This window comes from Mirounga leonina, unplaced genomic scaffold, assembly GCF_011800145.1.
Source record: "Mirounga leonina isolate KUSES-001 unplaced genomic scaffold, KU_Mleo_1.0 Mir_201, whole genome shotgun sequence".
Lineage (NCBI taxonomy): Eukaryota > Metazoa > Chordata > Mammalia > Carnivora > Phocidae > Mirounga > Mirounga leonina.
Genome location: NW_023270504.1, coordinates 10,122,677 through 10,146,388, shown reverse-complemented (window position 1 = coordinate 10,146,388; position 23,712 = coordinate 10,122,677). Strand labels below are relative to the sequence as shown.

The window sequence follows — 23,712 nt, the reverse complement described above, 5'->3', positions numbered from 1 at the left end:
AGAAGATGAAATGCAGCGCAAACTTTAAAGACTTCCCGTCATTAGCTGAGACCTTGCTGCTCCTGGCCCAGACCCCTCCTGTTTCAGAGAACAATGAGGACAATAATGGCAGAAATGAAATCGTGCAGCCAGGAACAAAGGAACTAGCTATTTACCCGTAGAAAAAGAAAGAGGGGGAGGGGGAGAAAAAGGGAGAACTTTCTTTTTCTGTGGTTCCTGTCTACTCTTAATTAATTTATGACTGCCAGGGAATTGCACAGAGAGCGCACCCAAACGCGCTGTATGGAGCACAGTGTTAATATATGTGACATCTACTGTTACTTCCAGGAAAAATGCAATGGGCTGGGGAGAGGGAGGAGTGGAGGAGGAGAGCTGGCACAGGAGAGAATGAATGAAAATGGACAAATTGTTGGGCTGAACTTTCACTCTTAGGATCAGAGTTCAAACTGGAAATGATTAAAACAAAACAAAACAACAAACAAAAATAAAATAAAGAAAACAAGGCAACACTATCCCAGAAGTAACACATCTGCCTAGATAGTTCTCTATCTCAGGAAAAGACAGGAATCGTACTCTGACACAGAGCTCACTTTTTGCAATTTTTCAGAGGTTTCCTGGTAACGTCTGTAGAAATATACATAAGTATAATATCAATAGCAAAGGACACAGTCATGACATTCACCTGTTGTTCTTTCTTGTTTCTTGACAAGATGGAAATAGGAAAAATTCTACTGAAAATTGAGCTAACTACTAACAAAATCTGACTACTGAAGGACCTCATCCTCATTTTGCATTCTGAATTTTTGCAGAATTCAAATCAGGAGCTTCTCTACATATCTAAAGTGCAAGGCTTCAACAGGACTGAGAGAACAAGTAAGAACACCAATAAGGTTCACAGAGAGGAAGCCTTGGTCCTCTCTGCTCCACCTTGAAGCACTTGCTTTGAGATGGACCAGTAGGATGATGAGAGCCCTGTTCCCTCTCTTCAAATTTCCATTGAAAATGGCCATACTAGAATTATTTTCTTTTTAAAGCTCAGTGACAAAACTTACTCCTCTGTTTTCACACCACATGTTCAGAACAATCAGTGGAAACTGCAAAAGGATGAAACAAGAAAATCCCCCAGGATTATGTTTTGTGACTGCTTCCCTTCCTTCTCACTTATTTATTATGAAAGGTTTAGATTTAATAAGCTCAACCACAAACTTGAGTTTAGGAAAAAAGTTCGTAAGCACATAGTTCAACAAACTGAAAATACTATATAATCAAAAGGGAGTACAGGTTAGAGGCTTACGATTAGTTGCCTGTATGTTCTAACCTGTATTAAAGAAACAAAACAAACAAACAAAAAACCTCCACCTTGAAGTGAAAGACCTATTGTCAATTACTGAGAATCTTATCTAGTGTCTCCACATATAAACTCACAAGAGTAATGGACCCCCCAGTACATTTATGATGGCTATGACTATCCATTTACCAGTGATAATATGGCAGAATAGCAGAATGGCATGATAGTCCAGGAATGAAAGGGCCTTAAGTTATATTTCTGACATCTAAGAACTAACTATGTGTCTTAGGAAACATTGTGTATTCTCTCTGGTCTCAGTTTCCATGGGGATAATAATTCTCCCGATTACTCCATAGGGTTGTTTTCAGTGTTGAATGATATAGCATATGTCAAAGATTTAAAAATATCAATTTACTTTCAATTTCACTATCCTCTACTGTTCTAGAACAGTGCTGGGTCCATAATACAAGGTATTTAGGACCTAGAAATCTGTAATAAGATTACCAACTCCTTTGGGATTTTTTAATTCTCTTCAAATTTTCTGAACAAGTTCTGAAATCAATCTAGAAACAATGACTTTCTTATAAATCATCCCAGTTAACTACATTCTGCCTTCATTCACCTTCTATGATTTCTTCTGTTTACTATGATATTTTGTAAGCAAGATTATATTATTTTCTCCAAAGATAGCAATGGCCTACCTCATTTCCACCTTATTCAACAACTCTCATATTTCTACTTATGCCACATTCTATTTATACAATATTCTCTAGAATTCTTAATATTGTTTCCTAATCATTCTGTTGTTATGATAATTTAGGAATAATTCTAGAAATTTCCTTTACATTAAACGAGTTTTCTATAGGTAGTGTTAAAATCAAAATAACAAAAAGCAGTAAGACAGGACCACACATGATAGCTGTAAATGTATAAGGGCAATTTCTTAACACAAAGAGAAATCTAATACTTAATATGTTCAGGATTCAAGTAACCAAAATGTAGGAAATAAGTCTATTCCTAAAAGAGAAGGGAATCCTGATCATTATGATAATAATTGCTAGAAAAGTACCCTAAGACAGAAAGGCAGACTAAATATTGCTCATTTCTAACTCTCAGAATGACTCAATAAGCGTGAACCTCCCGATTTAAGTAATCATTCTACTGGCTAGCAACATAATCCAACTTTATTTTTTTTTTTAAGATTTTATTTATTTATTTTGACAGAGGGAGAGACAGTGAGAGGAGGAACACAAGCAGGGGGAGTGGGAGAGGGAGAAGCAGGCTCCCCGCCGAGTAAGGAGCCCAATGCGGGGCTCGATCCCAGGACCCTGGGATCATGACCTGAGCCGAAGGCAGACGCTTAAGGACTGAGCCACCCAGGTGCCCCCATAACCCGCCTTTAAATGCTCCTGCCATAGCTTTGAGAAGTAGCCAGATATCACTGCCTGGCGTTCTGTTCGACCTACATAGTATTAGCATTTTTATAAAAGTATTTTCCAGTATTTAGAAACTGAGAGAACCCATATTTCTGACACCTTTCGAAAACTTGGAAGATCTGGCAATGCTATGCCAGCCTTTCACATGGCAGCAATCTACTGGTACAAAATGGGAGGGGCCCATGTGATAGAGATACATACTCTTGTGTTCAACCCAGTCCTCACCAGTTCTGTCTGCCTCCTGTAGACAGTTGGGTTTTTGACACCAAGATTTTAGACTAGGCTTTAGGGGACTGGAAGAGTAAAATATTCAAAACCTTTTTCTCAGAAGAGAGATTTTATAGCTGCTTCTCAAATGCCTAGCCTTCTAATGAAAGATAAAGATGTGCAAATCAGTAGAAAAATACAGATAATAGTCACACACACAAAAATGAGTAAATAAATAAAGTTTAAAATAAGTGCAAATAAAATGGGATAAGGATAAAAATTTTCTATAGAATATGCTAGCCAATATGTGAATTACAATGAAAATACCATAAAATACATAGGAATATATCAAGGAAAATAGAAGCAAAAGTAAAAAATGATAAAATAGGAAAAAAAGGTATACAATTATGAAGACAAAATATGAAGAAAAATTAATATACAAATAGTATACCATAAAAAGATTAACATGATAGACTAAAATTATGTTAAGGAAACACAGGTACAAATTATAGAACTCAGAGATCAAAGGATAATAGTAAAAATGTGGTAAAGGGAAAAACCTTAAATTTAAACTGGCAATGTAGAATCCAAAGTTTAACATTCTGTTGCATAAGCAAACTTTAATCTGAGGCAGCTGTGGGCAGGCAACCACTCTCCCACAAAGCTTGGTTTTCTTGAAGGCACTACCTAGTTGGTAAGGTTTTCTGAATCTGGAACATTGAAATTTATTAATGCAATAGATGACACTGTCAACTATGCAATTTGATCCCATTTGGATATGGTATGGCCATCACAAGAAAGGCCTATATGCATATCTGGCATTAAATAACCAGGTAGATTTTTTAAAAATAAATCCCTAGAAAGAATAAATTGAAGAATATAAGCAATCTTTTCCAATACATTCAGTTATGAACAAATCAAAGATTGGAGCTCATGTCATGGTTTTTATTTAGGAAAATATATATTCCAATGAATAAAGGAAAGGTACAACTTACTTTCCAAACTGTCAAGAACGATCTTTAGGGAACTTTCTTTATTTCATGTGATCTTTATTCAATTCCAATTTTGTCTGTCCAAATCTAAACATGGAATCACAAGGCCAACTTCCTCACACTTCCTACTGTGATAGGGCTGTTTCTGCTCACTGTCCTACAATGTATGCTTAGGAAACTGAAAATAATTTTAGTATCAGTTTAAGGGGCATGCCAGAGGACCTAGAATACCCAACTGCATAATGAGGCAAACAAATATTTCACAAAATAACGGTATTCAATAATTTTTTTCCAGTGTCACAGGAATATAAAAAGATTCCTGAATTTCTAAAAGTACTGACCTTTAGTACACAAGCAACATCAATTTATTTTAAAATTCCAGTCTCTAGAATGTAGAGCTTTCTCAAACGTATCACATATTTACCTGTCAAATTAAAGAGAATGAGCTAAAGATAAACTTTTTGATGGCTTAGGGTTATAATAAGGAATATCACAATTATATTTTAACGGATTATCAAGATTTTTACAATTGTTAGAAGGTACATCAGTGGTCTCAACAGGGGTCGATTTCACCCCCCAGGGGAACTCTGGCAAAATCTGGAGACAATTTTGTTTTTCACAACTGTGGGGAGAAACGGGAAGAGGAGAAGGTGCAACTGGCCTCTAGTGGATAAAAGCCAAGATGGCTGCTAAACATCCTAAAATGCACAAGACAACTCCTCCCCCACCTGCAGCCCTACCCACATCCTCCCCACAAAAAGTCAACAGGCTGAGAATAAGAAACCCTGCATTACACTAAATAGGATCAATTTATTATGAACCCAGTACTTTCTATCTTTGGCTTTGTTTTGCTGCTTTTTTTTTTTTCTTTTGTCTCTTCCCCTACGAGGGCTTCAGAATGGCCCTTCATTTTTCTGATTTGCTATATGATTCTGCTGTGGGCTCAGCAAACATTTTTTTCAAGCTTATTACAACTATATAGTCTACGAAAGAAGGAATCAGAACTATCTTATGAGTAAAACTTGGGAGCTCAGAGGGATAGATTAATTAAATAATTTTAAATTTTCTAAGCTTATTTTTGGTTCAGATCTGTTCTAGTTACTAGAAATCACCAGACTTCAAATGTGTGAAGTACTGCTGTGGTTTATTCAAAACTAAAGAACTAACAAATGAAAAACACGTAAAACAAAGTAACAGAAACCCTGTATTTGTACTCTACTAATACAAGATTGATAATGTCTTCGAGAAAGCTGAGCTAAAATGTACCTTCTAACTGGAGTGATAGAATTATTGTAGCCAAATGAATCTCACAAACAAGACCTCAAAGTGAAGGGCACAATGTTTATCTTTTTAAGAGAGTACCTTTTTAATACATGTTTAATATTTTATGTATTTAATTATAATGTGAGATTTAGGTGGATACTTTTACATATACTAATGACACATAATTTTCATCTAGATTTAAGTTTCTGTAGTCACATTTAGCTATGTTAGGTATTGGAGAGTAATAAATATCTTATAAGATTACTTATACACAAGACTTTCCTTTAATTAGTCAAAAATCATACAATTATAACAATAGATGACTTTGCATGATTCACTCCAGGGATGATAAAGAAGCAACTGTAATCAGATGATATGATTTGTACTCTTCTCATACTCTGCTAATCTACATACCTAGCACTAAGGAGCATTGCTTGGTACTCTAACCCAAAATATTAATCAATCAGACTATACATAAAATTCATTACCTTAATGATAAAAGAGTTACCATCTGTAAATTTGAGAAATTGTGATGATGAAATTTAGAATTTTTCATAGGAAAATCTCTGAAACTCTAGATAGTTGCAGGCTACCAGGGAAGAAACTGGGCCAGGGGCACAAAAGGCTCAAGCTTTGATTCACTGCAGCTGCTACCACCTCAGCAAGCCTTTGCCTGATTTATGTACACAGGGCTATTTGGTTATAGTTTCCTTATCTTGTAATTAGAAGGACCTGAAAGGCAGTAGTGGAAACCAAGGGAGGGATATAATCAAGAGGCAGAGTTGAATACGTTTGCAAAGCACTTGATTGGCAATAAGAGACATTTACCAGACACCATTTCTTGTTTGGAAGTTTTCAGCTTTTACCCATAAGGACTCTAGCCTGTATTTTAGTAATTATTCAGGTGGAGTGCCATAAGGGCATTGAAGCAGGTGAAAGTAATAAACACATTGGGGAGTTCAGTGAAAGGTCAAACTCTGCCAAAAAAAAAAAAAATAGGTCAGTATCTACAGCTCAGAAAAGTAATGCAGATCTGGAATGCTCAGGGCATCCTCTAGAAGCTTCAAACAGGGCATCACTTGGGAAAAGGATCAGGAACTTTGCCAAAGTCTCTTGATCATTAGAGGTTCAAATGTCTATTGGAAAATGAGATGGTTGCCAAGAAATTGTTTATTTTCTGCAGAAATTGGTGCAATAACTTCTGAGTATAATTCCTGGTAACGTACCTGTGTTCTGAATTTAGCATGTTATTGGGTCTGAACAAATATTTTATTTTCAGGCCTCAAGTGGAAGTCAAGGTCACTGAATGACTTCAGTGGTAACACAGTCAGGTAGAGGGGGCTCCCCAGAGTTCCCCAGAGCTGTTCTGGGGCCTGCCTATCCAAGATTTGGGACACTATGATACTCCCATATTCTATAATTTTTTTAAAAAACTAGCTACGTTACTACAATATGAAACCAAATGAATTTTAATTAATTCAACCTTAATTGGTCGATACCAAAGTCATCAATAAAGCAAGTTTAATTCATATATGTAGAATAGTGGATACTAATAATAAACATCTTGATAATTAGGAATCCAGATTTATTTTGTAATTTCCTTCAAATTATCTTAAAATTTAAGTAATTCAAATTCCAAATCTTTCTTAGATTTTGTTTTTTTATATGCAAACTAACAATTAAGAAAAAAGTAACAAGTACTAAATATTCAAAATAGAGATGCACTTTATGAAGAATGTATTTAATATCTCATTTAATTATCTAGTTCATATGTAAAAATCTTGTTTACAAACCTAGCCTACAAAAGTCAATGTGGGTTACCTTTGCCTGATATTTCCAATGAATTCTCTGCTGCATCAAGCAGGAATGAAATTACCTAGTAAGTTATAAATACAGTTAACGTGAAATTATGTTTTAAGTAAATTCAAAACTTTTCCTATTTCATTTAAAGAATTGCTTCAGTTTCCATGACACCAACACATGATTTTTTGGGACAACATTAAGTCACTGGAAGAAGGGATTGAGATGAGTACCCTTTAAGAGTAAAATAGTACACCCATCCCTCCCAAAATAGATAGTAGAAGGGCAGGGAGGCAGGAAGAAGAGATGAAACAAAAAGGAAATGGAAGGCAGATATAAAAGATGCATCTACAGGGAGCTAAGCTCTGTGTTAGGAAGTTTATGAGGTAGTCTTACTGCCGTGAGATGACTTTTTATGCCACACAAACCCCAGTCCCCGAACTCCAAATTTCTACCTTCCTCTTTGTCCTCTTAGAGCCTACATATTTTTTACATCATCCAAATCCTGAACCCAGCCTTAGACACAACAGAAACCTAATTCGCATCTGTACACGCCATATTGAAGTGTGCTCGAAAGCAGGACTTCTGCCCATCTCTAACATTCCATGTCAGAATAGAAAGGCTTAATCACATACAGACTGCCTCTCTCCATTGTTGTTTTATTTCCCAATTGTTCATTAGCATGTGGGCCACAGGAGCGAACAAAGGTTTGACAAATGAATAGATCTGTCTATTATTTATAAGCATCTACTTATATATTAACTACAATAGAAATACCAAATTTTGGTCAGGGTGAGAGAAAAAGGTAACAACCTTCAGAATCCCAATAATATCATTATTCAATATTGCATTACAATTGCTGTTCAGAAGAGGTTCTGAGTGGAATAAACATGTAAAGTGAATTACTGCACTCCACTGAAAGAGAGAACCCTACCACATAATAACTGTAGTAATTGACTAAACTACTTATAAATGCTTAGAGTATGGCTGCTTTGGCAGCAGCTCACTTAAAGAAAAAAGACATAGTTTTCAAATTCGGTGCTAAATTTTCTTAGAGATGATAAGGCATCAAGTAGAACCTAATGATACGAAAATACCAAATTTCATCTTTGGCAAAAGATTTAACGTTTCACATTGTTGCCCCAAACGGCATATTCTGATTTTTTTTTTTTTTTCCAGACTTAACCTTGGCCTGGTGTGCCTCATTTTTATAGGACTTCTGAAACTAGAAATCGCCAGCATGGGGAGAGACCATTAAAGGCAGAGGTGTCTCCTATAAGCACAACATGTGACCAGGTAATATTGTCTGGATTAGCAGCTTTACAACCTAACTAAGCCCTGGAGCTACAATTATCTGGTTACATTAAACTGAAATCACCTGAAAAACTTCACACTGAACAAACCCTTGGAAATGTCTAATCTGCCAGTTTACACTCAGAAGAGAAAGTGGAATGCAGTGGTTAAAGACAAGAAAACAAACTTTTCAATTAGGAAGTCTCACCTTAGAGCCAGGATATGGTTCTAAATGTCTGAAGACATTTCTGCAATTTATTTTCATGTGATCTTTTAAACTTCTATTTAAAAAGGAGATTTAACCTGACCATTCCCTTTCAAGCCGATGTCCCAAGTATATATGCTTGATGAGGGTATAGAAGACATAAGGAATAAAACTGCATTGCCACACAGGGAATACGTAGCTCCAGATATGAGGCCTTATGCTAATTTTAGCAAAATGTATGTATCTTTTTATATACATAAAGTTATGGCACTATATAAAGAGATCCTTAAATGTGACATATACTGAAATCCTATTTACTGCCTGACTATCCATTTTAAAATATAAAAACTCCAAGTAGTGGTTGTATTCATATTAAACTACCTCAAAAGTTCTTTTTAGTTTATCTAAAGTGTTTTCTTTTTCTTCAATTTGTAAGATATAGCTAAGTCATAAGCCTGAAATTAAAATTCTGATTTTAGTGCAAGGCTACAGGTATTTAATGGCAGATCAAAGAAGCTGATGTTAGGGGCGCCTGGGTGGCTTAGTCGTTGGGCGTCTGCCTTCAGCTCGGGTCATGATCCCGGGGTCCTGGGATCGAGCCCCCCATCGGGCTCCCTGCTTCTCCCTCTCCCGCTCCCCCTGCTTGTGTTCCCTCTCTCGCTGTGTCTCTCTCTGTCAAATAAATAAAATCTTAAAAAAAAAAAAAAAGAAGCTGATGTTAGGCTCTAAATTGGGGGATCTCACTACTGTGCCTGCTATAACACCTCACTTACCACTGTTGGCTTCCTGTTCTTCATTTGTCAATATCAATGCGAAAATTCATCGTGTTAGGTTGCAACCTATTCTAAAAGACTGCATTTTCCAAAAGAACAACCAGTTTTCTGCACAAAGATGCAATGTATGGTGATTCCACTATGCTGTATCTCAAAGTCAAACGCCAAGATTTCCAAATGATAAAATTAAATTCTTAAACATGTACAATTATTCAAATTCCTTATCTTACACATTACTGTTTTATTGGCCAAATTCCTACTTAGGTAGTAGTTTAGCTACCCTTTCCCCCCTCCAATGAAATCAGTAGCAAAACAAATTTCACTTTACATCCCAAAGTAATGTCTAACAAGACTGGCAAGACTGGCAGCTGCATTTCACTCCAGAACATCTACCCTTGGTGGCAAGTAGAGGAAATTCACATGTAAAACAATGCAGTTCAACCAAGCAGTTGTTACTATTGAACAACATCTGTGATGACTGTGTTGCTTTTCATATTCATTCTACTTTTCCATGAAAATTAATATGCAATGTAAATTTTCAACTTGAGATACTTATTACTGTACAGATTTTTCTCAATGGCACAATTTTAAAAACAATGCATAATTCAAGTATTCACTGAGAATAGATAATAAATCTCTTTTCTATGGCTAAAGTTTCGGTGAAGTGTAATGGTTTATGTGTGGTGCCATGAAATAGGAAGATTGATTAGATGTACTCTGAATTCCCTCCCTCATTTTTTTTTTTTTTTAACAAAGAATTCCTAAGCATGCCTGGACGTCATTGTAAAGAAGTTAAGGTTCATAGTTAAGCTTTCCCTTATTTATAACTAAGCCATATTATTTTGCAATTAAAAATAAAGTATAATACCAGGGTATACCAATACAACTAAAACAACAAGATATTCTCTTACTAGTCAAATAAACGTAGATTTGGGCACAACTTAAAACAACTTCAATATTGATAACTAGACTTTAAATACATGAGTGGTTTTGCCTGATTTCACCACAAAACACTCTTTGTTCCTATGTTATGACTTAAAATTTCTTTCAATGAAAATTTAAGACAGAACACTTTTCCAAAATAAGAACAAAGTTCAAGACAATTAAAAACAATCCTTCGCTCTGTTACTGGCCACAATTATGGCAGGAGGCTCTCATAAATCACACCTAAGGTTCACATCCAGAGATGATCTAAAATGAAACTCAAAGAAAAATAAAAGCCATCCTCTGTTTTTACTAAGGCTGCACAAGGTGTGCCCTGAGGATCAAAGCTTCACTCATAGTCCACAGCATTCATATGACTGAGGTACCTCTGGAGAAGACATTGCAAAAAATTTACTTCACTTTCAGTCTCCATGGAATATTCAAGCTTATTAGGCTGCCATTCAGAAACTGTGCAGTTAAGATCTACAGCATGGAGGTCTGGCAAACAGCAAGGTTACATTTGTGGGACATCAATATTCTTGATTTCCCTTCAACTTATGTTTCTAAAATACAGTAAGTACTGGATGATTCATGAAAATTAACCAGCTACTAACATTTCTGGTTGTTATTAAAGCCATTGGAAATAAGGTAAGTTTTCTTACTACATACAGTTTTAATTTTTTAATGAATTTAGGCACTTGGAAGGAGAAGAAAATAATATTAAGAAGACCAGAAGAATTTGTTAAAATCATCTATCACTATCCAGCTCCGTAAACCAAAATACTCCATTATTGTCAAGAATGCAAATTTTTCTTTGGGCCAGTCAACTGACTAGCAAATGTTACTTTGTCTATCGTGTAAAGTTTGAAAAGAAGCTCAAAGATTTGCACAGAAAAAATAAATGTCATAAAGATGGGAAGAGTATTAATAAAATTTGAAAACCTTAAACTGAACTAATTGATTTAGAGCTATATATATTGGTTAGAAGCTATTTTCTGATAGAGGAGTGGAGAAAAATGTTTAACCTGGTTATGGCTATAAATACTGCATCTCTTCTAAATTAAATCAATTTTCTTGATGAAACTAATTTCTTGCCTGAAAGGTATTAAAATAATTTCATTATAAAGAAGGTTTTGCTACAGTTCTGCACATTCCTCCACTGAAGCAAACAGTTCAATGCATGTGTCACGATATGCAAACTGTTTTTACAAAAAATGAAGGCATTTTGAAAACACTGGATGATGTGAAATAGACAGAGTTCGGGAAAGACCCATTTTCAACTTTCTAGATCAACCTGATCTCTATTCCCACTGAACTATACAAATCCAGTTTGTTTCCTCTCCTACACCATCCTATTCTATTGCAAACATATACCTATAGTAATAACCAAAGCACTGAAAATTAAAACTGCAATGAGATATCACTTTTCTATCCAACTGATACAATTTTAAAAGAAGATGATACCCAGTGGTAATAGCTGGGGAGAAAACAAATCCTCATATATATTTAGTGAGAGTGTAAATTTATACACTTTTGAATGGCAATTTGGCAATATGTGTGGAAATTCTAAATGTGCATGATTTTCAGCCCAGCAATCCCACTTCTAGTAATTTATCCTATCTAAATAATCACTTACATGTGCAAAGATACATGCATAAAAATACTAATTTGTAGCATCATTTGCTAAAGTAAATAATGGAAAACAGCCCTAATGTCCATCGACAGGGAATTAAGATTATGACACCATTTTAAGGGAGGGGAAAAAGGTGCCTTTATATATAGCAAGAGGATATAAAACAAAACATTAATGTCATCATCTCTGGAAAAAGGCGATTGTGGAGGCTTTTACTTTCTCCTTTACAATTCTATTACTTTGAATATGTTTTACAAGTTTTTTTATTTTGTAATCAGAAAAAAGCAACAAAAATGAAGAAAATACATACGTATAGCCCTGTGAACTTGGAACTCTAAATCATTTACTTTCGTACCATAAAACATATATTATTTAAACACATGATTTACTAGAGACATGTTTAAAGGTTTTAACAACCAAAGCTATATTTCTTTATCTCCAGCTTATAAATAATCTCTAATATTTCCTTTGTTTCATAGAATTTATAATGTTTTCTATGTAAAATGTATTTTTTCTGAATATTATGAATACATAAAAATATTCTAATTTAAGGTAATAACAGTAATTTCTATCTTGTATTTAACTATAACCAAAACATTAAAAGTAGGGAATGCTCAATAGTACACTATTTATTAATTCAAAGAGAAAAAAACCCACCAAAACTGCTATTACAAATATGAACTAAACTATTTTAACTTGTCCTATATTTATAAATTTAACTTTTTATTTACTATGAATGATCCTTTTCATACAACCACTCCATGTAACAAGCATTACTCTTTATGTATTGTTTGGATATAATATTTAAATAAAGTCATTCTAAAAACCCTAAGTTGCCTCATAGAATAGCAGTGTTATAGAATGATTTAACTGACTAACCACTTACCAAAAGAAATCAGGATTTTTCATTAGCTAGGTATATGATTATGTGCTTTTAAATTATATCTGTAATTATTACTGTAACTGTATATACTGAAAGTCCCTTAACACAATCCCAGAGAGTAGGTCCCAGTATTAAATTAATAATGGATTTTCTATCTTAACTATACTTGGAACTTCTACCTGACCAGAAATATTCTTAACGTTGAAATAGTCAAAAATAACAACCATGATTTTTTTTCCCATTCATGATCTATGTATCTCTTCTATGATCGTTCTAGAGTTAATCTGAGCTCAAGTCATTTAATTTATCAGTTTGTAAACTGACCAAGGTGATTGCCTATTATGTTAGGAAGATTTAAAATGGGAATGTAGGCAAGTTGGCGTAAAAGATGGTGGTTTTATACCAATCGCTGTTTTCCATATTTGGAGGGTGAAGACGGGAAGTAAAAAGCTTTTCCACTTTGCCTATTGCATTGAATTTCCCTAACCTTGAGTCTGTGTGGTCTGCCATGTAATTTAGAGTAGATCTGGCTGGAAGACCTTAAGCCAAGTCCAGGAGTGACTTGCTACACCGTAAATAAAGATGGCTTCCCATGGGTTGGTCTGAGACATGGTGGGTAGTAATAGAATCTAGAGATGCACAGAAAACAAATGGAGACAGCTTTGTATTCTGCTGGCTTCCTCTGACTTTATACTCCCACTGGGCTTTCCTCAGCCCCACCTATCACTGTACTCCCTCTTGTCATTCCAGGGCCTAGTCACAAGCTGCACAAGTTCCAGTGCCTGGAATATTCTTCTCCCCCTTCTTCACATAGGCAGGGTAGAAGAGAAAGGTTAAACATTTGGACACTGGAACAGATCTCTAGGTTACAATTTTCCCAGTGCTGATTTTCCCTCTGCAGACTGGGATAAATAATAGTGCTCTCCTCTCAGGATATTTAGAACGATGATAAATTGACATGGGTCAAACAACCATCACAGTGCCCAGGGCAGAGAAAAGGATCAAGAGAGTTGGCTATTCCCATTACTATTATCATTTATATTCTTCATGTAGTTATGTCCAACTCATGTTGCAGGGAAGCCTTCTCCAAATATCCTGATTAGGTCAAATCCTCCTACCAGAAGGCTCATCAATGTTTACTATTCTTTTGTAGCATTCATCACAGTCACATTTTTGCATTGCTTTGTGTAATTGTTTAATAATACTAATATTTCTTATCACTACACTATGAGTTCCATGGGGGCTAAGAACATGATTCGTGTTTGGGGAGCATTTTGTTTGTGTTTGTTTTGACTTTTTCCTCAAAATCTAGTATGAGTATCTAGCACATAATAGGACTCCAATAAATATTAGCAAATGAGTTAGTGCATTAGTTAACGACTACAGAACCTAGGAAATAGAAAACAATTTTTAAAAAGAAAAAAACAGGGGTGCCTGAGTGTCACAGTCAGTTACACGTCCAACTCTTGGTTTCGGCTCAGATTGTGATATCAGGGTTGTTGGGATTGAGCCCCGAGTCGGGCTCTGAGCTCAGTGGGAAGTCTGCTTAAGACTTTCTTTCCCTCTCCCCCTCCCCCTGCCTGCTTGCGTGTGTGCTCTCTCTCTCTGAAATAAATAAATCAGTTTTAAAATCTCTCTCTCTCAAATAAATAAATCTTTATAATAAATAAACAAACAAATAAATAAATAGGAAAAAACAAAGGCAACGTGTTTAAGAAATTTAAAAACAAAGACGACTTGCCTGGGATTGAGCTGGAGAAGCTAATTCAACCTGCAGATCACTTGATCTTAGATTTTACTCTATGTCCTGGTCACCCTAACATAAATAGGTAGACAGGGTAACACACTTGGTCCATTAAAATTTGAGTTGGGACCTTAGCCAGCTTGGAGTTGTAGAGGAAAGACTATAAGAGTGTATGTACACACACAAACCTGTATATCATATGGCCCACATCTAGGATTCATTTATGTGAAACTTGGCTAATTTTTAACAAGATTTAAAACCCAAACAGCAACAGTAACAATATTTGGCTAATTAAGCACATAAATGAAAGAGACATAACACAGGTAAAATACAGAGCAGCTAAGGAAAAACATCTATGTGAATAGTGAAGTCAAATTTAATAAATAAGGAGGTAAATAAACAGTAAAGAAAATGGTTTTCAGCGACAGAGAAGGGAAAATACCCATTTTTTTATACTTTTGTATTAACCTGTAAACAATTCCATTCTACTTATCCAAAAGAGAAAATTGCTTCAAGGCAGAATTATATATGTAGCAAGTATTTGGTGTTTATCAGTTCATCTACTAAACACTAATATCACTGGATAGCATCAAATTACCATTTCAGATTTGGGCCAACTTGAGTCTTTGGCTGCCATGAAATCTATGCCTTCAACCCTACAAAACCGGTGTTTAAAAATTTGGTATTAGTCTTGTTGAGCCTTATATTCTAATACAATTTTCTCATAAAATCTCCACTTAGTTGCCATGCCACATTGACTATTAAAAATTGCTTATTTCAATTATCTGATATTATTTTTCTTGTTGGCTCCTCAAGTTATTTATAAACACTGATTTTTAAAAAAAAAAAGTGAAGTGAAGTATCTTATGACAGTCATATCAGTCATTCATTGTCAGTCATATAAAACTCAATGATTCCAACTGAAAAAAATAAGCTCAAGGAAATTAAAGTAATAATTTCATTCCAATGATTATCAACCTAGCATCATACCACCTGAGTGAAACTGCAAGAGACTAAGAGCCAGGAATACATTCTCATGTTATCAGCTTCCTTTTTTTTAATTCTGAGATTTTGGCTCTTTTTGCCTCAGTTCCTCCATATTATAAACACTGACATGTTGGCAGCTAATCAAGTAATGATTGGAAAGTGCTTAAAGCTTAAATATTCTTGGAAGGGAAGTAGCATACAGGTGCAAAGTAAAAGAAATTTTTTTAAATGTTTCCCACAAATTGAGGGAAAAAAATCGTAAAATTCTCAGGCCATGTTTACAAAAGTATAAAGTGTTCCAACAGCACTATAATTGCAGGGAAATGGGCTTGCCTGAGGTTGATTCATCTCATTTATTATTATATACCCCCAAATATTTCCAAAAAGCTTTGAGACAGCCTATAATGAAATACGAAGCAAAAAGTCTATGGGTAAATGATAAAGGGAGAGAGGATTTATGAAATAGCCATACCAAAAACCCAAGGGAAGCTTTAGCAACTGGTAATATAAAAATACAAGGTTTCTACCCATCAATTTCAGAGGAGAACTATGATGGCATATAAAGATTGCATTAAAAAATTAATAAACAAGAGCATGCCTGTCCCTCAAGAAATGAGAAATGGTACCACCCTCAAGCAACAAGAGTGATTTATTTTTGAAGATGTCAAAGAAGGTGCAGTCATTTGTACAAAATATATATATATATTAACTGAGTGTCCCCAATGCACCAGACACTGTGCCAGGAGGTAGAAACTCCAAGGGGAGAAAAAAGTCCTGGTCTTCTACTTAGAACTCATAGGGAGGGAGATGAACATTAATCAACTAATCACAAAAATGTAATTCCAGACTAAGATAGTACTGGTGGAAAAGGACATAGTATGAGGATGGAAACAAGTAACCATATCTAGACTGCAGATTGAGGGATAGCTCCTTGAAGAAGTGACGCTCCAGTGCAATCTGTTTGATGATGAAGAGTTCACTCAGAAAAGGATGAGGTTGGTTAAAAAGCATTTGAGAGAGAGGGGAGTGTGTACTAAGGCCCAGGGTCAGGAGAGAGCTTGGGGCCCTTGTGGATCAGAAGAAAAGATCAGAGTGTTGAAACACAGAGCATTCTAAGAATAAGGCGGGACAAGTTCTGTGGGAGCCAGAGAAGCTGAGCCTGTGGGAACATTAAGTCTTTACCCAAAAGCAACAAGGAACTCCTGATGGCAGTTCAAACAAACAAACAAACACTAAAGCCAGAGATATTTTCTACAAAACCATTTCTCATACTGTCTTTTAAAGTTTAGGGATGTGGGAGAAGTCTTTCTGGGATTTATGGTTCAAGACAAAGTTTTACTGAACTTGACAAAAAATAAATGTTTGAGAAGGAATTGTGTTAAACCTCCCTTTTCAAGGAAGGAGAAATAGCAAGAACAGAATTTTCTGGAAGCCCATTTTGGGGAACTTGAACCAAGGGCTTGTAGAATAGAGCCTGTATTTGGCATGTGGTGATTTTCCTTTGTAGAACAAATTCTTAGAGTGGCTCCCCCAAAAGCAGGCTCAGAGAGTCAGTGTTTCTGAGGTAAATACATTGTAGCCTTCAGGGAGCTAAGTACACAAAAATTGGAACCCACTGATTTGTGCTATTAAACGGAAAAATAGGAAGTTCTTTCTCTTTCTTTTCTTTTCTTTTCTTTTCTTTTTTTTTCTTCTGCCTTGCTAGGCCCACATTCTCACCCTCTTTTCTTCATGGACATCTTTTGATTGTAGCTTCTTTGTTGTGTTCTCTCTGTCTCTCTCTCTGTGTGTCTCAATCTGTATAGCACATTTCTTTCAAACTTGATTGTCTGCTTATTTATGTTTTTCAGAATATTTTGTTCTATGTGAATATATGATAGTCACAATGGAAATGAAGATCTTTTTATTAAAATGGCTGAAGGAAAGTGGTGAAGGCTAAGAAATTGCATAATAGTGATCATTCATGAGGCTGGTTGTTAAAAACATGTCCCTTCAGTAGAAAAGATGCCGAAGAATGGCTTGCATGGCTGCATTGGTACATCATGCCTATGACATTGATCATCTCTCTGGGCTGACAATATTTGCCCCAAAGCAATAATTTCACACTTAGCCATCACATTACCCAGCACAGACTATTGCTTAGTAAATGGTTAGACTTGAATCAAATGTTTTCTCTGTAATGGGGAGGGGACAGTGAATACAAAGAGGTCTTTCACAGGCTTGTACTTGCCCTAAAAACCAAATGCCCTCCCCCTTGAATGTTGCACTGTGCAACCCCTGGTTTCAGCCTTTGATTTGTAAGGTTGATAAGGATTTCCCCATTCATTAAGAGTCAGTATTGACAGGCAAGATTTATCTTATATATCTACAGAGAAATGGGGTCAAAACAGAAATACAGGTATGTAAGTGCTGCATAACATAAGCCCCTGTTTAAAAAAAAAAAAAAATCATACCTGTTTTAGACCTTTTCAGGAACAGGTTTCAGTGTTGTTTCTTTTTTTTTTTTTTTAATCTTACATCTAATCAGACAGCAGCCTGTAACTTTTCTCATCATTACATATGGCCTATTGACAGTTGACAACAACTTTACTCATCATTACATATGGCCATTTACAGTTGACAGCTGTCAACCAGGCAAGTTCGCATACGTTGCTTCACAATCACATGGCATCGCAAAAAGTGGGGTGAGAACCCAGGCCAACATGCCACTGATCAGCCTCGGATGCACCACTGCAGCTGGAAACCGCCTCACTGAAATAAAGCAGATCCCACACTTGTACACTTCACCTCCTTCTCTCACCACTAAAAACTACCACCACATTCAAATTAAATGGTCTTTTATTTCACTTAGTTCTCATAGAGCACTTTTGTTCTGGTACTTACTTCTGATACTGGTGCTTTTCTGCCCTTTCTATTCAAGTTGATTTCCTACAGGAAAAAAAAAGGGGGGGGGAGGGGGAAATGTATTGTGGTATTTAGACCACAAGGAAATCCTGCTCCTTAAGATAGAGAAGTAGGTATATCTCCACTTTAAGCCTGACCACGCACCACCTTTAAATTCAGTGAATGAGAGACCATAGGAATTAGGAAACAACAGTTATATCACAAAGACCTAAGTCTGCAGAAATCTATCTAAAATGCCTATTTTCAAAGTCACTTCTAGTTTGAAGTACAGTAGAATAAAGTTTCTGCCAGTACCAAGAACTGAAAGTTGCAAGTCTGCGATGGTCGAGTTTTGTTCTCCGTGTGTGTGTGTGTGTGTGCAAGCACGCACGTGTGTGCATGTGCAAATGAATGCACGAGGTAGCATCCTCCCCAGTGTCATTTATTCACCTAACACATTTTGTATCATTACTGCAGTATTTACGCCTATCTATTCCAAGCAGGTCTTATGAAAGGGATTTTAGCCAAGACACAAATCACTTGCCATTAGTGATTTCTAACCTTTATTACCCCAGCAAGAGATAGAGAACTTTTGAGACACAGCCTAAACATGTCAAAAGGTTGGTTTTCCTTAATACCAGCAGGAGTAGAAAATGACACTGCAGTTGTCCTTGGAACAGAGAAGCTGACAGATTTGCTGAAAGGTTCAGCCATTGTAGGATTTTGTTAAAAACCTAAAGGCAGCAACATTTCTCTTTGAAGTTCTGAAACATCTTGGAATTCAAAAAGCTCAACAAAGAATAATATGGACAACTGAGTTTTTTAACACTCTATTTTAATTTAGCTTTTAAAATATTATGCCTAGTCATTTAGGGTGTCAACTCATTCAAAGGTACAAAGTAAGTTCATTAAGAATTATCATCGAAGGTACCCAAATAGATCTCCAATTCAAAGGATGTATGCCAAGGTCTAATACGTTTAATTTAAATGCCTTACCTTTCCCCTGGGCATTTCCAACAATTCTAATTGAAAGGCATTTAAGAGAGGGAGGCCCACAGTTCTGAGTATTGGACACGGGCTCGCATACTGACGGCCTTTTCCATTCAGAATGTGAAAAATCAGATTCCAGATCACTTGTCCTTTATAATTCCTATAATCTTTTCTAGTTAAAATTAATATCTGAGTATTACAGTAAAAACCAACATGCAAGACTAAATCTCCTGGATGTTGGCAGCCATATTATTCTGTATTGGAATACTCAAAAGAGAACTGTAGAGTGTTTGGGTGGCAGCAACAGGCTGAGTGAGTCAGCTGAGACTAACACAGAAACTTACTTCTACAAGATTTATGTAATTAAACACACTGTACATTTCTACATGAATAGCAGGTCTCAGTTATTATTCCTATAAACCTGATATTCAGGAAATTAACTTGGTTCATTCTTATCCTGATTCTTTATGTGGCTGATAAATTTTGAATGTTTGTCTGATTAACTGCCCAAAAGCATGCTAATGTTGAACAACAGTAGTCTCAAAATATATGTCAAAGATATGACTTAGAATGTCAGGAAGTTCTTCTATTCTCTCATTCAATATTTAGATGCCCTCCTTGAATTCCAAAAAAAAAAAAAAAGTACTTTCCACATTTAATAAAATATAGAATAGCTATCACTTACTGCTTTGTCTCTTTGGTCTGACAATCTACGTTATACGCTAAATCTAAATTTGATTGAAAGTTCCAGGCTTCTTTAAGGAGACAGCACAGTCTTACTGAACTGGGATGGTCAGATATTCAAAAAGGGAATTAACAAGGCATATATTCTATCATATCACAAACCCAATTATTGAAAGAAGTACTGCTAAAAAAAGTGTGATTTTTTTTAATTTGCCAATTTAAATTTAGTATTTGTTTTTCATTCTACAAATCTCATTCATTTTTGCCTTTGTCAACATTACAAAATGGACACATCTCAACAGTAAGGAAAGGAGGTAAAGAAAAGAAAATATCGCCTATACACTCATACAAAAATGAACACATTCCCTGGAAAATAGACTCATTTCTCTCATTCCATAGAGGAGAAAAAAAAAATGGCTATAACAAACATTTCAATTGTATCGGCTCTATGGAAAATTAGGAAGACAATGAAACAAGTTCATTTCCTCAATGCCAGGCTTATAAGAATAATAGCAAAGACCTATGATATCCTCCCTCTAGTATCTATGCCAAAAACAGTTCCTGTTACAATTTGCCACACTTGCCTTAGTTTTTACATACAGAATATGTTTGGTTTCACAGGTAATTGGTAGCCTTGAGCACACGTAACTTACAATCACTGAATGAAAAGATTTGCTTTGGTGAATTAAAATGGAACAATTTCTCCAAAATAAAGGGAAAAGGGCAAAAAAAAAGTTAAGGGGATTAATAGGCAAGTGTTTCATCTATTTTTGCATTTAATTTGATGTTATGAAAGCTTTAGGCATCTAAAAATATACCCCTTTTATTCTTGTAAGTCTGTAAGATTTGGCTTTTGGAACAGAAACAGTTTAGGTGGGGAGAGAATTGTTGAATTCTGTATCTATGTTTAAAAAAGGGGGGGGGGCGTTGACCATAACCCGAGGCCCTAGCTCCTGCAGAGTGCCTGTTGTTATGAAAGCAAGGTGCTCCACACGATCTAATCATAGCACTAAACCTTGTTACAAGCCCTTTTACAGCTCCAATATCTGGGTTACATGGAAACACGCTGGAGAGCCTCCTTGTACTATGAAATAAATGTCATTCTGACTGGCATCCTCTCTTCCAGCAAGTAATTTCCCTCCACTGATAAATCGATACAGCAAAAACAAATGAGAGCACACAATGGGCACAGTGAGGATTACATTTTTATTCATTTCAGAGCCCCTGCAGCCAAGTTTTTTAAGTACAATAGCAGAAAATGATGCACTTGTGCTAGGAAACGAGAGATACATAGAGACATTGAGATAAGAAAAGAAAGACAAAAAGGAAGAAAGGAAAGAAATAAGAACAAAGAGAAAGCCAAGAGACAGGAGCCAAATGTGTCCCTATCAAGCAGTTCAGACACAAACTTCTGTTTGAGAGTAAGATTATTATTTGAATTCTTGTCCAGCTCCTCATAGATATGATCAGAGAAACACATGTACATCTTCTCTTTTACTTCCTTATTGCAGATAATTTGAAAAGGATCTAAAATCTTACTTTTCTTTGATTGATTAATTATTGATATCAACATAGGAGCCACACATGACAACTTATCTACAAAACCCACAACTAGAAATCGTAGAAAAGACACAATTGATCTTTATTCATCTCTGGAAGTCCCCTCAAGTCATTTATGTTTTTCATCATCTTTAAGGCAAAGATGGAAAGGGCAAAACAAAAGAGAAGCAAGAACACAGTGACTATTCACAAGAGGGATGAAAAATTCCCATGCAGATATTTTTTAAGATTGATTTTATTAAGTCCCAAAATAATTGAATGGGTTTTATGTAAAAGGAATATGGTGCACATTTTAAGGTGAAAATTTTAAGACATTTTGTCTTTGGAGGGGAAAATAGAAAAGACTTTTTCATAAAAGCTTGAAAACCCCAAATTTCCTGTGAAGAAATAGTATTATATTTTCTGTTATTTACTGTGGCATTCAACTCTTCCGAAGGCACTGGAACTAACAATGAGAGAATTATAAAGTCTTAATAAGGCTTTATAGATGATATGCTATTGTACTATTCAAACTAAAAATTTGGGGGCAAGTTACTCAACTAGCTGTGCCTTCATTTTTAAATCTATAAAAATAGGGATGCTGGTAATTGTAACTATCTCAGGGTTTTTGAGAGAATTAAGTTAGTATAAGTAAAGTGTTTAGAACACTTCCTGACTCAGAGTAAGTGTGTTCTTCGTCAGCGTCATCACCCATTGCTTCCCAAGCTACAGTTAGTTATCTGGGTCCTGTCAACAATTTCTGTTTTGCCTACAGGGTAACAAAGTATTCACACAATATAATCTTGATGTCATGGCACAATACTGAACTCGATGGACTAAGGGTCTCACCTGGCCACAGTTTTTAAATATTCTTAACTCTTGTGTGATATCTCAGAGTCAATACATTCCTTTGGAAGAGCAAGTTAGAAAATGCATCACTATATCCAATCCATAAGTATTCTTTTAATTTTCTCTTTAACTACTAAAGTCTAGAAAACAGTGTATATGTTTTTCCTCATGACCTGCACCAAAATCAACAGTTGGATGCTTAGCAGGCTGAGCCACCCAGGTGCCCCTCCAATGATAATTCTAAGTCAGTGTTCAATATATTATATTCTTAATGCTATTTATGACCTTTCTCCTTTGGGCTTTAATTTGATTATTCTTCATAGTTGTGTTTGGATTAGTATATGTTTATAACTCCTTAGTAATTCATTACTATATGCCATTGGTTCATCCATTTTACTTCTTAATACATCAAAAACTAATGATGTACTGTATTGTGACTAACATACCATAATAAAAAAAAAAGAAGAACTAAGAAATAGAGGAACAGCTCATACTGGTTCTTCATCTGTACTACAGACTTTGATAATGAATGAAAAGAAACAAGAAAATAACGCAGGGCATAAGGACCCAATAATGGGCCCTCCTGACCTCTGTCATTCTTTCTCTCTCATATCATCAATAAACAAGAGTGGATTAAGCCTAAATCAGTGTCTCTTGTTTTTTTTTTTATTATTATTATCATCTTCCCTAATGAATATTTTTATAAATTTGTCCCTAATAGCCCACCCCATGAAAATTTAATACACCAGATATATTGTATATGTATACCATATATGTATCTATAGTTTTTTATAAGAAGGATAAGCCTTTTTTCCTCTCAAGACTAATTTTTACCCCTTTATGGCAACATTACCTTTTGAGAATGCATGGGATAATTCTTGACAGGAAAACAAACAGCTTTCCACTTAGCACATTGGGTCCAATTTAACTAGAGAAGATAGGCTGGAATTCAGTTATAGTTATGTGTTTGTGTTTTGTTTTATTTTTAGCAAATCTTAAAGGACTAATCCATGGCTCTATAATTTATCTTACCCTAAATCCAAAACTGTACTTTGAGGGTGGAAGATATAGTTTGTAAAAGATGCCCAAGAAGCTACAAAGCAGTTTAAGGACAAGAAGTAAGGGGGGGGGGGGAGATGAAGAGTAAAGTGGAATTGTTTCCAATTAAAGCAGCTAGGGAATTAGGTAGGTGGAATGTAATTATCTACATTGGAGTTTGGCCAGGCTTCTGGGCTCTTTTGAGGAAAAGAGAAAAGAAAGAGAAAGAAAAGAAAGAAAGGAAAGAAAGAGAAAGAAAGAAAGAAAGAAAGAAAGAAAGAAAGAAAGAAAGAAAGAAAGA

General features: G+C 35.5%; 1 protein-coding gene across 5 annotated transcripts in view; it reads right to left on the bottom strand.

Moving 5' to 3' along the window:
- SOX5 (SRY-box transcription factor 5) overlaps positions 1 to 23,712 on the bottom strand; it is a 1,007,739-nt gene that overhangs the window by 679,561 nt on the left and 304,466 nt on the right. Inside the window, exon 1 of one of the 5 annotated variants that reach the window (XM_035028074.1) lies at positions 4,265 to 6,764. The exons of the other annotated variants lie outside the window; for them this stretch is intronic. The gene's annotated coding sequence lies outside the window, so the exon portion shown is untranslated. Of the gene's footprint in view, positions 1 to 4,264; positions 6,765 to 23,712 lie in introns of those variants that run through there. 5 annotated transcript variants of the gene reach the window in all.